Below are 7,680 nucleotides of genomic sequence, written 5' to 3' on the forward strand. Positions count from 1 at the left end.
AAAAAAAAAAACAAAAACAACGATTACCAAACGACAAGTATAATATATAATATAAAAAAACATGAGATGGAACTTACAAAACCACAAAAAGATATAAGTACAGTGGAAGTTAAGTATCACGTTCCTTAAATAACTGAAATGGACTAAGTGAGGATCATACACATTTTATCAGGGCTTGTTTAATTTTTAAATATGTAAGCATTAATCTAAAACTGTCGCCATATGTGTATAACTAAACTTTAACAAAGACAGAAGTAAGAGAGATTGCTATTTTCTACGCATCGTTTTACGAATTAATTAATATTCTAATTTGCAGTTAAAATAGTCTTCTTTAGTTCATACGCAACTATTCACTTCCGGTAATTCATAATTTGAGTTTATTTAATTATATGTATTTATTTTGTAATACCTGTAACACCTGTTTCAAAATTAACATATAGAGTTTATAGAACCTATAGTAGGGTCAGATAAAATTTTGTTCATTCTGAGATAGGTACGATTTTTAATTTTTTTCCTATATATTCATGTATAGAAAAAAGTCCTTTTTTACATTTTTATATTAATTTTCATATTTAATATTTACATCTCATATGTAAATTTTCCGATTATAATTTCTACCCGATTTTAATAAAAACTTTTGAAAAAAATATCTAGATAATAATAAGATAAGATAATAAAATAATCAAATTTAATGAGTTTAGTTTACGATTAACATTGGAAGCAAAAAACAACAATATTTTTGAATTAGCTTAAAAATTGATCATACATCATCTAACCATTTTATAATATAGAAAAATGTTAAAGCATTGCTTGCTTTAAACGATGTAAAAATTAAAATCTGATCACAAAAGTAGGTTTCTATATCAATTTAAAGTGGTAAAATATATAGAACATAACTTATCTGCTTCTAAGGGAACAAAAAAGTCCACAAAAAGCAGAAGACTGAAATTCAATCAATGAACTCAATATTTCGTTCACTACCGGACCCGAACTTTGACTAATTTTAAATTTCTTGTAACCCAATTTTTTTTTCTATTTTCAAATTTCACTAATTCCAAACTTTTAAGTTTTGAAAGATAAACATAGAATAAATAATTAAGAGTAAACAAATATAAGTTATAACATACATACATATATATGTACATATATCAATGGTCATTTACGGATTAAACTCTTCTAATAACAAAACATTTTTGTTAAATTTATATTAATACTTTGATTTTTTATTTTCAGTATTTTCACTTTTTTACTTACATATTTAAAAAATTGTTTGACATTTGGTTTGGTCCATTTAAGAATTTTATAGAACATTTTGGAGTTTGCGAACCAGAACTACTTTAAACCTTTTTAATTAATTTTTTTGCGATAAGCAAGAAAGAATTTTTGAGACCCATTTCGAAAGGATAACATATTGTACTGAGATCAAGATTTTCAATAGCTGGTAGGGAACATAGGCCCTTTAAAACAATGTTTATTCTCTTGTAAAAATGTTAAAATAGAAAACAATTAAAAGAAATTTTATTTTCAGGTACATGTTTCATTGAAGTAATACGGTCAGTCAACTCTGTCATTTTGAAAAATAGGTCTTATGATGTTATGTCTTTCGACTGAATATATAATAAAATAGAAAAATATTCATAAAGATTTTTAAATCCGCTTTGTATTTTTATGTATAACTAGCTTAACCCATTGCTAAACTCTACTTCTATTTAATTCATATGAGGGTTCCAAGACCTCCTTGGAAACCTTGTTGCACTTGTTTTCCAATATGTTGAATATTAAAGTAAAATTTATTTATGGTAGTCCGTCTATAGTCACTAAAATTGCTCTGAGAAAATTTGAGGAATCTGCAGTTATATTTTCTCGTTTTAGACATACTTTTTTATACTCTATGTGAAATGGGAAGGGCCGATTTAACATTTCTCTACCAAACAGTTTAATTCAGTTGATTAATAAATTAATAAAAAATTACTTTTATATTTATTAAGTATTTAATTTATACAATTAATGAAATAATCATTGTTTGAATCTTGTCTCAATTATTGGCATATAATATTCAAGTCTCTTCGTAATTTTTTAAACAACTTTATATGTCCAATTGTGACAATAAAGTGCTGTTTTTGTGCTGTAATTTACCGAAATTCATATAAAATATTAAAATCAAATTACTACCTCAGATTCTGAATAGTAGATTTCATCGATTTCAACAAATTTAAAAATTAATTAATCATTTTTATTAAACATTTTTCCGATCAGTTAGATCAGAGAATAAGTCCACCCTAAAGTCTGTTAACAGGTTGTTTTTAGAATATTGGATATGAGTACTTGTTTCTCCTTCAAATTAATTTTAAAAACTTCTGGTTTCTAATTTATAACTTGTTGAAAATGAATATTTAGGTAGTATATTTCATGAGGATTCATACATGGCTGCAGCACCTAAGAAATTAAGCAAGAGTACTAATGTGACCTTCCACATATAGTTTTTAATGGCCGATAGCGCAACACTAAAGAACTGGACTATAGCCATTGTATCTTCTGCTTTTATCAAGGTATTAGCAATATTATTAACAGTTAAGTATTTTACCCAATTAAGGTTGACTGCCAGTGTATTCAGAAACCATAATAAATCCGATAGTATCTATGCCTTTTTATTTCCCTTGTAAGTCATTAAAGTCATAATAAGTCTAAAATATTACTCAACAAATAATGTAATTCGATTTGAAAATATACCAAAATAGTTTTAATTAGGTCACTGTTGTTTAAATTTAGTTCAAAATAATGTTGTTTTTATTCGTCATACATAAGAATGCCAAAATAATGTCTTTGTATTACGTCATCATATTATCTCAAAAATAAACTTTTTATTCTTCAATTGAACAAAGATGATAAGCATTAAACTACCTAAATATATACATATACATATACATAAATGTACATTAGGGATATAACTAACTACTGACGTTTATTGGAAATATGAGAATTGGCATAGCATAGTCAAATTAAGCATTAAAAAAATATGAAAAATTTAGTATACAACAATTTCGCTATAATAAGTTATATCCCTAATGTTCATATGTATCTACGTATAAGGTATATACTTATTAATATGTAATTCTATTCAATTTTTTTTAAATTATAGGTATTGATATAAATTAATAAAAACAAGTTCTGTGTTTCATACAAATTAAATTGAAACCGATCATACATATTAAAGACTTTGACATGCATGTTTAATATTATGAATTAAATTCAATAATATTAAATAAAAGTACTATTTGGCAACTGCAACTGATATCAAGATACAAAAAGCCTAAACAATTTAACAAAAATTAGATAATTTAGAAAAAGAAAGTTGTATAAAAAAATAAGGGAAATAAGATCAAAATAGCAAGAAAAAATAAAATGAAAAAATTCTTTGATACAAATAAAAAAAATATATGTTTAAGAAAACACAATTTTGTTTGGTCCTTTGCAAGATTTTTTTCTTTTTGTTTGGTGTATAAAAGGAAGAACGAAAAGGCCTTAAGAATATTATTATTTTGTGTTCCAAGAGTGTTCAAAAGTGTAGTAGAAGTAAATATGTTTCAAAAGTTTCTAAAATTAGAAAAAAGTTCGGCTAGATTTCATTTCAAGTGCAATTGTTTTAAATATTAATAGTTAATGTGCATGGAAGGGTGAATTATTAGGTTCTGTTGATATTATAATAATAAAATATTGAAATTACTACATCGTTTTACATTTAATTACATTTTTTCAATTTCATTTTTTATGGCATGATAAATAAACATTTTGTTGTTGATATTTTTAATTTTTTTAATAAAAATATATTGTTATTTTATACATTTAATTATTTCCTTAGCAAGAAATATGAAGAATAATTTAAATGTTATTGATTTTTATCAAGCAGAAAATATAAAAAACATACACTTCTTAATTCTTTAGAAATTTCAATAAAATATCTTCATTTTTTACTTATTTTACTTTTTCATTATTTCAAACTAAAAACAAAACTTATTTTGATGACCAAGGGGAGGGATGTTCATTATTTTAATACACTTTAACATTTAATCGAATTTTTTTTGTAAAATTTCTGCTACAACAGCTCCCACTTCCGTTTCCGTTTTGTTTTTACGAGCACGAATTTTAGATATATTTCATGCTGATTTCAACTTTTATTTTATTTATATTTTTTAATATTATATATACTGGATTTGATTTTATTTCATTTTCCATTTGAAGACATTCTTCAAATTGCAATAGAAAGAACTTAAAATATTTCACTTGATTCCTTTTAATTTTTTTTGAGCTTTTTTTTTAATGTATATTTTTTTAACTATTTTCAAACAATAAGAATACAACCGTCTTGTATACAACTACGACGACTTCCACTAGATTGCACACTGAACATTTTTTGGCAATAGAAAAAATGTCACTATCGCTGCAACGATGACTATATGCTGTCACTTTTTGGGGTCTCATCCATATTTGTAGTTTCGATTTGTCCGTCCGTCCATCGTTCTTTTTTTATTTCATTTTTTATTTTTATATTTTTTACTTCTAAATACACTTTTACATTGAAATTTTTAGTAATTGAGTGTCATTTGACAAATGTATGCTTATATTTTGGGTACGTTCTACTTGTTTTTTATTTTGTATATATTTGCTATTTTTTTCTCTCCTTATTTGGCTTTTATTGTCCATTTACTATAGTTTTTTTTTGTTTTATTCTTACGTTTATTATTTCATAGGCTGTGTTTTTTTTTGGATTTGCTCAAAGTAAAGAATTTTAAATCGTTTTAATTTCTTGTTGTTGTTGTTATTATAAGTAGTTAGTGGAGTAAATTTTTGTCAACTCATACTTAAGTGCAATAATGCAGTAGTAAAATAAATACAAACAAATGTAGGTTTGTACCTTCATACATCTTACATTATCTATTACACTTCGGGAAATTAAATTACACCTGGAAACGTATAATTGAAGACTGTTCATATGGGATCTGCAAAAGCAGAACTTTATTACGAACCAAGGCGCTAAAATTAAGTCGTCATATAGTATGATTTGTATTTCGACTGTATTATTCTTCGTAAGTTACTCCGTATATAAAAAAGGATATGTCGATTTAGTGAAGAAATTGATGTATATCAAATTCGACAGTTTTCTATTGGTAGGGAAATGTATAAAAAATTATAGAGTTTTATAGAAGCCATGCCCACATACAAATTAAGTATTTAAAGTCACATATCTCAGAAACTGCAACAGCTAGAGTACTTAAATTTTGTATGGACACCTCCCATATGCATTAAATACAAAAATTCGTTTATCTGGGAAACTACAAGAACTAGATTCTTTAAATTTTGCATTAATTACTTTAATATTCATCTGAATATTTAGGGAAAAAATAGGAGGACTTTACCGCGGGGGCTTCGAACATCCATACAAATTAATTAGAAATTATGAACTATTAGAGCTAGATTCGTAAAATTTTATTTTAGAAATTATAAACTATTTAGAAATTATAAACTACTAGAGCTAGATTCGTAAAATTTTACATGAAATACATGATAAACTTTAGAGACAAATTTGTGGAATTTCAATGGACGGATTGGATCCTCTCATATGTGGGAAACTATTCAATTTTTCTTAAACTAAATTAAAATCTTATTTAACATTTAACATCTCCAATACCGCCCATTTTGGTTAGTGTGGAAAAATAAAAAAAGCATACTAAAATGATTGAAATTAATAGAACTATAGCCAGCATATGTAAGTATCCAAAACAAGAACGAAATTAAAAAAAATATTTTGTTCTTTTAATTCGAGAAAACCTCAAAAAATGTGTATATTCTTATTAACATTTACATATATACATATATAGATCAATAAATAATTTTAATGGAACCTTCGATTGGGGTAGCGAAGCACACGAGTATTGACTAGTAAATACATATTAATGTAATAAAAGTTAAACAAACCCCTTCTCTTCTAACACATAATCTATTCTGACTTAAAAATATAAATAAATTGTAATAAACTTTCCAAGCTCTGCTGAAATCTCTTACATCACATATTTTTGGTGTTTCGTTTTCTTTATATAAATTGACAAATTAATAATTTTAATACTCCAATAATAAATTAATACTCTATTTACATTTAAGCCCTTAGTACGACATCAAGGACTATGAAAATATTGAGAAATAAAAGTATTTTTGTAAGAAATCAGTGTCATCATTAGTCTCAAAGGATTGTTTTGCCAGGACAAACGTAAAATTTTACTAAAATACATAAAGGTGCATAAGTGGAATGCACAAGTAGTTTTGTTATAAAAGAATAAGAAATCGCATGATGATTTTAAGCCAAAAATTATAAAAAATAACTACAGCAAAGGAATAAATAAACAAAAACAAATAAACGTTATAAAACATACGCCCATTTTAAATAAATAATCAGACACTCTTACATTTGCACATACATACATACACGTATACAATAAGGTATAACTTTTATAAAAATTTTTGAAAATTTTAAATCAGCTCTATACTATGTGAAATGTATAGAGCTGATTTAAAAAGCATGAAAAAATACTTTTGTAAAGTATATATTTGTAAAAATATTTTCCCTATTAAAATACCACATTGGTTATATCCCTAATGTATAAGTTTACACATCATAGACATGTATATAAAAATAAATTAAATCGAAATAAATTTACTTAAAATTACAAAAATTAAATATTTATAATTCAGTTATGTACATTAGACCGACTCACTCTGCATGGAAAGCAAAGATGTGTTTTTGTTACCCCTCTCAAAATTTTGAATTTATGATGATTTCAAAAATATTTTAAATCTAACGATGAGCTTTCGTGAGCTTGACCAAATTAAAAAAAAAAGTATTTTCGAATAATATTTTAAAATTTTTTATTTTGTTTTGAAACAAAATATCGAATATTGGGGACCGTTTATAAGGGGATTTAAAGCCACGTTCAATGGTGTATTAATAGTAAATAACTGTCTGCTCATAACTGTTATATTCCAATATTTTTAAAATTGTTAGGTTTTTTACTAACAAAAATGAAATTATATTTTCTTGAATACTGTCCAGCTCCCGAATGGACAACACTTTACCAAAAATATTTTGTTTAACATCATATTACATAACAGCGAATATTTTGAAAGGGGTAACTCAACAAAAATTTTTGTGAGTCGGACTAATGTACATACAACTATCTCTAAAAATAATTTTTTGAGGTAATATTAAAATTTTATAGAGATTTACTTTTTATTGGTTTTATTTAAAACGTTTTCATATAGAACTTTTAAGTTGTTTTCTTTATTATTATTCCCTTTATAATAATCATATTTTCATTAGTTGCAAATATTTAAAAATATTCCGTTTCGAAAACTTTTCTATCATTCTTATCATACCATTCTATTAATTTACAGAATTTTGTTGCAAATGTTTAAGTTTACAAGGCATCATGTTATTAACATATCTTGACAAAAGCTTTGCATAAAAGCTTGAACTAAAAAAAGCTTATCTGTAAAATATTTATAATACACTAATGTTAAGTGTTTATGTTAAAATTAATTATTTCAAAGAATTGCACAGTTATGTGTATGTATGTATGTATGTATGTATGTATGTATGTATGTATGTATGTATGTATGTATGTATGTATG

The 7,680-nt window shown here is 25.0% G+C and overlaps 1 protein-coding gene across 3 annotated transcripts in view; it reads right to left on the minus strand.

The window, feature by feature from the left end:
• Positions 1-7,680, minus strand: part of LOC111678962 (potassium voltage-gated channel protein Shaker) — a 187,560-nt gene that overhangs the window by 129,644 nt on the left and 50,236 nt on the right. The window lies entirely within an intron of this gene.

Source organism: Lucilia cuprina, chromosome 3, assembly GCF_022045245.1.
Source record: "Lucilia cuprina isolate Lc7/37 chromosome 3, ASM2204524v1, whole genome shotgun sequence".
In the NCBI taxonomy this organism is placed as follows: domain Eukaryota; kingdom Metazoa; phylum Arthropoda; class Insecta; order Diptera; family Calliphoridae; genus Lucilia; species Lucilia cuprina.